We start from the raw sequence: 10,365 nt of genomic DNA on the forward strand, positions 1-10,365 counted from the left end.
TTGGTGTTAGAACTAAAAACTAATTACAGTTTATTTGAAGTGTTTATCTTGATTAGCAAAATCACAATTAAACTTTAAGTTTTGTGCATTTTTGAAATTCGGCCATTTGGAATTGAGTTGTGTCTGTGTTACAGTGGTGTCAGCTAAAAGCCTGTATCTGTCCTATTCATGGATGAAAGTCCTTAAAACTTTGCAGCAGCATTTAAGAGACATTGATTTGATCATGGATGGAAGTTTTATCCATGGAGGTGAAATTGTCTAACCCTGTCAGGAATCAGTTCACAATTAATACTTCCAGTTCAGTACCCACGAATGTAGTTCTAGTCTATTTTTAGAACATTTTTTCCTCTCTCATTTTGGTGGTGATAGAAGAGTTTTATTTATGCATTTTTGGTAGGGATTTAAAGGTAACTGTTTATTCTTCATAATATGAGCTCAGGGTGTTGTTGTATGTGTGTATTTCGGCGACAGTGCACAGTGAGTAATAAGGCCTTGGTGATGCTCCGGAAGTGAAATCTGTGTCCTGTTTACATGGTGATGTGTTGACAGTTCAGCATCTAAAAAAAGAGCAGGTCAACCTTTGACGAGAACTTCACCGTGAAGTCATCTTTGAAGGTAGTTTAGATTAGCATATGATTTGTATTGATTGTCACACAGTGGAAAGGTCAGTACTGAGAAACCAATGTAGATAACATATAGTAAAATTAATTGTGTCCTATGTCCTGTCAGGGAAGCATTGATTCAACTTTAAATTGCTATAATATTTTTATTATTAATGATAGACACATGAGATTTTCACACCTTGTGTATATTGACTGTAGCAATCCGAAAATATAATTAAAATTTTAAAAAATTAATTAATTTTTTTTTAAAGTTAATTTTAAAAAATTTAAAAATTAAGAAAAAAAAATTCCCTATAAATTCAAAGAAATGGTATCTGTTGGAGATGACACTCATTATTATTAGCAGCAATGTATTCCTACACCATATTGAAGTTGCAATGGAGGATTTTTTTGAAAGCCTGTCAGCAAAAATTTCATTGAATTCTGTAATAGCACATAATAGTGTTTGTAAAATATGGACAGGAAATGTAACAGCCAATGGATTATATGGCCTATTGTCATATAAGGATCCCACAACAAACACGTGGAAGAAAAAACATGTTCACAGACTGGCACTGATGGTGAAGTTGAGAAGTCTGACTATACCAAAGGAGCTAGATGCATCCCATTTATGCCATAAAAGTCTGTGTGTGAATGTGGATCATCTGGTTCTAGAGTGTCATTCCATTAATAATAATAGACAGTATTGCAAAGGTTATGGTCATTGCATTGGCCATGGTGACTATCCTGACTGCATGTTGAAGTTGAAATTGTAATATGGAATAAATTCAGGTATCATGATATATCCTTTACACCCACCCACATCCATATCAATGTATGTCTGGCATGGAAGGAAGGAAGGAAGGATGGATGAATGGATGGATGTATGTATGTGTTGAGTAACAAGGAGAAAGGAAAGAGTGTGGTCTTTATTTTAGTAGACCATGCTGGTATGACAGTGCTTTCTTAAATACATTCCTTCCTTCCTTCCTTCTTTCCTTCCTTTTATTCATTCATTCATTCATTCATTCATTCATTCAGCTAGTCTAGTAAGTCATGTCTTGTCATGTCATGTTATTTTAATTTTGATTTTTTTAATCTTTATTTATTTTGCTTTTTAATTTCTTTATTTGTGTCTTCATATTCAGAGAAAACTGTTTCGACCTCTCCATAGGTCTCATCAGGTGGTAGTAAGTAACACAACTGCACATAACATGCGTTGTGTTACCTACGGATTTCCCCACTACAGTTTTCCCTTCTGTACAATGTGTTATTCATGGTGTATTTGAGCGCTTTCATTTTGCACATGGAATTAAGATAACTTTTTCTGTCTGCAGTGTCCATTGGCTCCTGCTAAACCTTTGCATAGGAGTGATCGCCCTTGGTATCTAGCAGTCCTTTGCAGTAGTCAGACTTCCTATTGCCTTGCTGTGTCCTGTACCTCAGATGGGCCTGTATCATATTTCCTCGTCTTGCTAGAATACGTTTCCTTGTTTTGGGATGCTTTTGATACAACTGATGGTAAGTGCAGTCTTTATCCATTGTCTCCAGTGATCTCAGAGTCCTTGTTGAAAGTTTACCTCCCAAGTGTGTTACTTTTTTTTTCAGTGATGATCCCAGGCTGTTATTGAGTCTGTGTATTGTTGAATGCACTCTTGCTTCAAAGTTTGTGGAATAGTTCACATTCTTAGGTAATGAAACACTGATTGATCTGTTCACTGCCTCACATTTCTGTGTGTTTGTGTTCAGTCGCAATCTTTCTACAACATCACAGGAGAGTTTCATTTTCAGAACTTCTAGCAGGATGTTCTTATCATTTTCTGTCATGTTGAGATGAGTCATTTGATGAGGGCCCAGGTATGCTGATCGCATCCACCAGCTGTTAGTACTTCCTCCCCCACAGACCTTTGAATACTGCCAGCATTTGGAGCAGTCCCCTGAATAACAGCGCAGAGTGGCATCCAATACTTGGGGAAGTTGACATTTAATTTTTTTAACATCACCACTATTGTCCTCCATCATTTGTTTGAAGATTAAACCGCAACGTGCTTTAATGTCTTGGCTGAAAATTTTCTGTTTGAGCCTTTTTCCTTCTCTTGTTCTTATTCCTGGAAACATGTTTTCACTAAATATTGCAGAATTACACCGTTTGAACTGTAAACGACCCAAATGGATGGGATCCGACAGTCTTTCTACTTTCCACATTGGATGCAGAATGGTATAAGCATTTTGGAAGCCAGCAGCAGCCTGTGCATCTCCATCTGTTGTTGCATGTCTGATGAGAATCTCTTGCAGAACAAATTTTTGTCCCATTTCTCTTGCCATTTCATACTCTGAATGTGGTGCAACTGGTGACAGATTTGCTGTGCAGTCAACATGGCCTCCTGGACATTTCACATCAAAACCTTTTCCCTTCAGCCATGCTCCAGTCCAACACAGCTTGTTTTCTATTGTAGTTCCCACAATGTATCGCTTCTCTGTAACAGTTTCGCAGGCAATTCCAACAGCTTGTGATGAACTTTGACCAGGTTTCTTGTCATGTCCAAAGCTAATGGCATTGTATCTCGCATCAAAAGCAACATTTATTTGCTCAGGATGCTGAACACCACGCATAACATTAACTTGTCTGACTAGTTTCAGCTTCTCTGTCATGTCCATTTCATTCATCTCCACAGTTGCTTTGCCTACAAGGTTGGAGGCCCTTTGCATAGATGTTCTGCTAGGTGGCGGAATGTCAGTGGCTGCAAGCAAGTATCTAGCCCTGGTGTTGCCCATTGGTGTATCTTGTAATCCAGCTTGAAACATCATATTTACAGCAGCAGGATTTGGCCCAGGTTTATTTGTTTTTATCTCATCATACAACTTATACTCTGGTGACTTAAAGCTGCAGTTTTTACACATCATAGTATGCTTCCAAGCAAGTCCCCATTTTATTTCATTAGCAATTTGGAACTCTGGTCTACCACATATGTTGACTTGATTGCCATGGCGATGAATGATATCATTCCACATTTCAACATTTTTTTTCATACAGATCATACGTGTCCCATCATGCTCATTCAAATTTGTCTCTTTCAGGTCCAGTTTTGCTTTGGATGATGGTTGTAGAATGTTTGCAGTCCCAGGTGTGCCATTACAGTCTGGTGCCTGAACTGACTTGAGACCCCCATTTGTCGGCTTTGTCACTGCTGTGACAGAGAACTTGTCTGCATCCATTCTTCTTGTCACTGGAACAGATGCAGCACTGGAACTTGGTAGAGTATTATCAGTCAGATATGTGACTCCTTTGTTATGTGGAATATATCCAGGTTTAAAAAAAGTTGTCTTCCTCTTCTTGTACCCTTTCATGGTTTCAGTTACGATAACTGCATGTAAAATACAAGAATCATCCTCTCTCTCTCACTTATATAGTTAGGAGAAGGCCTGCTAGCTTGGTTTCAGAGAACTTCACCAACTCTTCAATACTACTGGAAGCCTGACATCTGAAGACTCCTCCCCTTCATGGGTGAAAATGATGTCATGTACTTGGTTAGACCTAGCTTGCGTATTTAGATGCTACCAGATTTCAGGTGTTACCTTTCATTGACAAGCTTTGGTTTAATTGCTTCACACCTGATAAGGAAAACCATTGATGTTTATGACAAAGGATTGGAGAGACTTTGCCATAGAACAAAATTTGTCAACTTCAGGTTTTAAAATTTCATTAAAATTTAAGTTAAATTTAAATTTTCATATCAAAATATGTATGATTTTTTAAAATTGAATTTTCTAAGAAAGTTAAACAGTCTAGTTTAATTTCTAGTAATTTCCAGATTGGTGTTAGAACTAAAAACTAATTACAGTTTATTTGAAGTGTTTATCTTGATTAGCAAAATCACAATTAAACTTTAAGTTTTGTGCATTTTTGAAATTCGGCCATTTGGAATTGAGTTGTGTCTGTGTTACAGTGGTGTCAGCTAAAAGCCTGTATCTGTCCTATTCATGGATGAAAGTCCTTAAAACTTTGCAGCAGCATTTAAGAGACATTGATTTGATCATGGATGGAAGTTTTATCCATGGAGGTGAAATTGTCTAACCCTGTCAGGAATCAGTTCACAATTAATACTTCCAGTTCAGTACCCACGAATGTAGTTCTAGTCTATTTTTAGAACATTTTTTCCTCTCTCATTTTGGTGGTGATAGAAGAGTTTTATTTATGCATTTTTGGTAGGGATTTAAAGGTAACTGTTTATTCTTCATAATATGAGCTCAGGGTGTTGTTGTATGTGTGTATTTCGGCGACAGTGCACAGTGAGTAATAAGGCCTTGGTGATGCTCCGGAAGTGAAATCTGTGTCCTGTTTACATGGTGATGTGTTGACAGTTCAGCATCTAAAAAAAGAGCAGGTCAACCTTTGACGAGAACTTCACCGTGAAGTCATCTTTGAAGGTAGTTTAGATTAGCATATGATTTGTATTGATTGTCACACAGTGGAAAGGTCAGTACTGAGAAACCAATGTAGATAACATATAGTAAAATTAATTGTGTCCTATGTCCTGTCAGGGAAGCATTGATTCAACTTTAAATTGCTATAATATTTTTATTATTAATGATAGACACATGAGATTTTCACACCTTGTGTATATTGACTGTAGCAATCCGAAAATATAATTAAAATTTTAAAAAATTAATTAATTTTTTTTTAAAGTTAATTTTAAAAAATTTAAAAATTAAGAAAAAAAAATTCCCTATAAATTCAAAGAAATGGTATCTGTTGGAGATGACACTCATTATTATTAGCAGCAATGTATTCCTACACCATATTGAAGTTGCAATGGAGGATTTTTTTGAAAGCCTGTCAGCAAAAATTTCATTGAATTCTGTAATAGCACATAATAGTGTTTGTAAAATATGGACAGGAAATGTAACAGCCAATGGATTATATGGCCTATTGTCATATAAGGATCCCACAACAAACACGTGGAAGAAAAAACATGTTCACAGACTGGCACTGATGGTGAAGTTGAGAAGTCTGACTATACCAAAGGAGCTAGATGCATCCCATTTATGCCATAAAAGTCTGTGTGTGAATGTGGATCATCTGGTTCTAGAGTGTCATTCCATTAATAATAATAGACAGTATTGCAAAGGTTATGGTCATTGCATTGGCCATGGTGACTATCCTGACTGCATGTTGAAGTTGAAATTGTAATATGGAATAAATTCAGGTATCATGATATATCCTTTACACCCACCCACATCCATATCAATGTATGTCTGGCATGGAAGGAAGGAAGGAAGGATGGATGAATGGATGGATGTATGTATGTGTTGAGTAACAAGGAGAAAGGAAAGAGTGTGGTCTTTATTTTAGTAGACCATGCTGGTATGACAGTGCTTTCTTAAATACATTCCTTCCTTCCTTCCTTCTTTCCTTCCTTTTATTCATTCATTCATTCATTCATTCATTCATTCAGCTAGTCTAGTAAGTCATGTCTTGTCATGTCATGTTATTTTAATTTTGATTTTTTTAATCTTTATTTATTTTGCTTTTTAATTTCTTTATTTGTGTCTTCATATTCAGAGAAAACTGTTTCGACCTCTCCATAGGTCTCATCAGGTGGTAGTAAGTAACACAACTGCACATAACATGCGTTGTGTTACCTACGGATTTCCCCACTACAGTTTTCCCTTCTGTACAATGTGTTATTCATGGTGTATTTGAGCGCTTTCATTTTGCACATGGAATTAAGATAACTTTTTCTGTCTGCAGTGTCCATTGGCTCCTGCTAAACCTTTGCATAGGAGTGATCGCCCTTGGTATCTAGCAGTCCTTTGCAGTAGTCAGACTTCCTATTGCCTTGCTGTGTCCTGTACCTCAGATGGGCCTGTATCATATTTCCTCGTCTTGCTAGAATACGTTTCCTTGTTTTGGGATGCTTTTGATACAACTGATGGTAAGTGCAGTCTTTATCCATTGTCTCCAGTGATCTCAGAGTCCTTGTTGAAAGTTTACCTCCCAAGTGTGTTACTTTTTTTTTCAGTGATGATCCCAGGCTGTTATTGAGTCTGTGTATTGTTGAATGCACTCTTGCTTCAAAGTTTGTGGAATAGTTCACATTCTTAGGTAATGAAACACTGATTGATCTGTTCACTGCCTCACATTTCTGTGTGTTTGTGTTCAGTCGCAATCTTTCTACAACATCACAGGAGAGTTTCATTTTCAGAACTTCTAGCAGGATGTTCTTATCATTTTCTGTCATGTTGAGATGAGTCATTTGATGAGGGCCCAGGTATGCTGATCGCATCCACCAGCTGTTAGTACTTCCTCCCCCACAGACCTTTGAATACTGCCAGCATTTGGAGCAGTCCCCTGAATAACAGCGCAGAGTGGCATCCAATACTTGGGGAAGTTGACATTTAATTTTTTTAACATCACCACTATTGTCCTCCATCATTTGTTTGAAGATTAAACCGCAACGTGCTTTAATGTCTTGGCTGAAAATTTTCTGTTTGAGCCTTTTTCCTTCTCTTGTTCTTATTCCTGGAAACATGTTTTCACTAAATATTGCAGAATTACACCGTTTGAACTGTAAACGACCCAAATGGATGGGATCCGACAGTCTTTCTACTTTCCACATTGGATGCAGAATGGTATAAGCATTTTGGAAGCCAGCAGCAGCCTGTGCATCTCCATCTGTTGTTGCATGTCTGATGAGAATCTCTTGCAGAACAAATTTTTGTCCCATTTCTCTTGCCATTTCATACTCTGAATGTGGTGCAACTGGTGACAGATTTGCTGTGCAGTCAACATGGCCTCCTGGACATTTCACATCAAAACCTTTTCCCTTCAGCCATGCTCCAGTCCAACACAGCTTGTTTTCTATTGTAGTTCCCACAATGTATCGCTTCTCTGTAACAGTTTCGCAGGCAATTCCAACAGCTTGTGATGAACTTTGACCAGGTTTCTTTTCATGTCCAAAGCTAATGGCATTGTATCTCGCATCAAAAGCAACATTTATTTGCTCAGGATGCTGAACACCACGCATAACATTAACTTGTCTGACTAGTTTCAGCTTCTCTGTCATGTCCATTTCATTCATCTCCACAGTTGCTTTGCCTACAAGGTTGGAGGCCCTTTGCATAGATGTTCTGCTAGGTGGCGGAATGTCAGTGGCTGCAAGCAAGTATCTAGCCCTGGTGTTGCCCATTGGTGTATCTTGTAATCCAGCTTGAAACATCATATTTACAGCAGCAGGATTTGGCCCAGGTTTATTTGTTTTTATCTCATCATACAACTTATACTCTGGTGACTTAAAGCTGCAGTTTTTACACATCATAGTATGCTTCCAAGCAAGTCCCCATTTTATTTCATTAGCAATTTGGAACTCTGGTCTACCACATATGTTGACTTGATTGCCATGGCGATGAATGATATCATTCCACATTTCAACATTTTTTTTCATACAGATCATACGTGTCCCATCATGCTCATTCAAATTTGTCTCTTTCAGGTCCAGTTTTGCTTTGGATGATGGTTGTAGAATGTTTGCAGTCCCAGGTGTGCCATTACAGTCTGGTGCCTGAACTGACTTGAGACCCCCATTTGTCGGCTTTGTCACTGCTGTGACAGAGAACTTGTCTGCATCCATTCTTCTTGTCACTGGAACAGATGCAGCACTGGAACTTGGTAGAGTATTATCAGTCAGATATGTGACTCCTTTGTTATGTGGAATATATCCAGGTTTAAAAAAAGTTGTCTTCCTCTTCTTGTACCCTTTCATGGTTTCAGTTACGATAACTGCATGTAAAATACAAGAATCATCCTCTCTCTCTCACTTATATAGTTAGGAGAAGGCCTGCTAGCTTGGTTTCAGAGAACTTCACCAACTCTTCAATACTACTGGAAGCCTGACATCTGAAGACTCCTCCCCTTCATGGGTGAAAATGATGTCATGTACTTGGTTAGACCTAGCTTGCGTATTTAGATGCTACCAGATTTCAGGTGTTACCTTTCATTGACAAGCTTTGGTTTAATTGCTTCACACCTGATAAGGAAAACCATTGATGTTTATGACAAAGGATTGGAGAGACTTTGCCATAGAACAAAATTTGTCAACTTCAGGTTTTAAAATTTCATTAAAATTTAAGTTAAATTTAAATTTTCATATCAAAATATGTATGATTTTTTAAAATTGAATTTTCTAAGAAAGTTAAACAGTCTAGTTTAATTTCTAGTAATTTCCAGATTGGTGTTAGAACTAAAAACTAATTACAGTTTATTTGAAGTGTTTATCTTGATTAGCAAAATCACAATTAAACTTTAAGTTTTGTGCATTTTTGAAATTCGGCCATTTGGAATTGAGTTGTGTCTGTGTTACAGTGGTGTCAGCTAAAAGCCTGTATCTGTCCTATTCATGGATGAAAGTCCTTAAAACTTTGCAGCAGCATTTAAGAGACATTGATTTGATCATGGATGGAAGTTTTATCCATGGAGGTGAAATTGTCTAACCCTGTCAGGAATCAGTTCACAATTAATACTTCCAGTTCAGTACCCACGAATGTAGTTCTAGTCTATTTTTAGAACATTTTTTCCTCTCTCATTTTGGTGGTGACAGAAGAGTTTTATTTATGCATTTTTGGTAGGGATTTAAAGGTAACTGTTTATTCTTCATAATATGAGCTCAGGGTGTTGTTGTATGTGTGTATTTCGGCGACAGTGCACAGTGAGTAATAAGGCCTTGGTGATGCTCCGGAAGTGAAATCTGTGTCCTGTTTACATGGTGATGTGTTGACAGTTCAGCATCTAAAAAAAGAGCAGGTCAACCTTTGACGAGAACTTCACCGTGAAGTCATCTTTGAAGGTAGTTTAGATTAGCATATGATTTGTATTGATTGTCACACAGTGGAAAGGTCAGTACTGAGAAACCAATGTAGATAACATATAGTAAAATTAATTGTGTCCTATGTCCATTTACCACACAATTGTGAGCTGAGCTGTTGATCACCTAATCTATAATGTCCGTTGGTTCTCGAAAATCCTCATTGCCAAATTGCATTGCAATCCTGAGGATAAGCAGGTACACTTAATCCAATGAAAAATCATCCTCATATATTTCAATCCAGCTGGAAAAATCATAAAGACCACCTTTATTCGCTTCATAGAAATTATTCGAACTTAGACGGGGAGCAGTGTAGATTTTGTCTATCGCGGGGAGATCTGTATAAAATACTTCGAAAAGGAACTAACATCAGCTACACAAGGTCGCGGGTAACTGTTTCTCAAGAAAAAGTACTTTAAAATATCGTGGGTTGCTGTTCTTGGTAGATAACCGACTGGCAAATTCCTTCATTATTTCAGGCTGAGGAAAAAGATTGCACAAAGGGCTGACGTGCTTGTAGGCCGCGTTGTAAAAGGTTGGTGAACATTCTGAACCAACAACACCCAATATACTTCCGCGGGCCTAAGCCTGTTATGATTCCATAGCATAACCTGAGTTTATTCAAACATTCTGTGTGAAATACGTAATTCTGAAGGATACAACAAAGTATTATATGCTGTTTAGTTTGTATTGAACAGTCTTTTTCATCCTTTGTTGTCAGCTATTTAAGCTATCGCCTGGAGGAAATTTGCTCATGAAATATATTAAGTATAGTTTATTGCATCTGGTGTTGACGTTTGTACTGTAGCTGATCTGAATTTGCAAATATTTCACATGTTTTAGTGATCCGTTTGATATTTATATTATAGATCTCTTTGTCGGCTAAAGTCTTACCAGTTATG

The 10,365-nt window shown here is 37.4% G+C and overlaps 1 long non-coding RNA gene across 3 annotated transcripts in view; it reads left to right on the forward strand.

Annotated features, from left to right (window-relative positions):
- Positions 1 to 8,791, forward strand: part of LOC149772629 (uncharacterized) — a 36,013-nt gene extending 27,222 nt beyond the window's left edge. For all 3 annotated transcript variants that reach the window (XR_016417644.1, XR_016417643.1, XR_016417645.1), the window contains 2 exons: positions 3,681 to 3,856; positions 8,096 to 8,791. This is a non-coding gene — a long non-coding RNA (uncharacterized LOC149772629). The remainder of the gene's footprint in view (positions 1 to 3,680; positions 3,857 to 8,095) is intronic.
- Positions 8,792 to 10,365: the final 1,574 nt, after the last annotated feature.

Source organism: Sinohyriopsis cumingii, unplaced genomic scaffold, assembly GCF_028554795.1.
Source record: "Sinohyriopsis cumingii isolate HCF-2022 unplaced genomic scaffold, ASM2855479v2 utg001328l, whole genome shotgun sequence".
Classification (NCBI taxonomy): Eukaryota; Metazoa; Mollusca; class Bivalvia; order Unionida; family Unionidae; genus Sinohyriopsis; species Sinohyriopsis cumingii.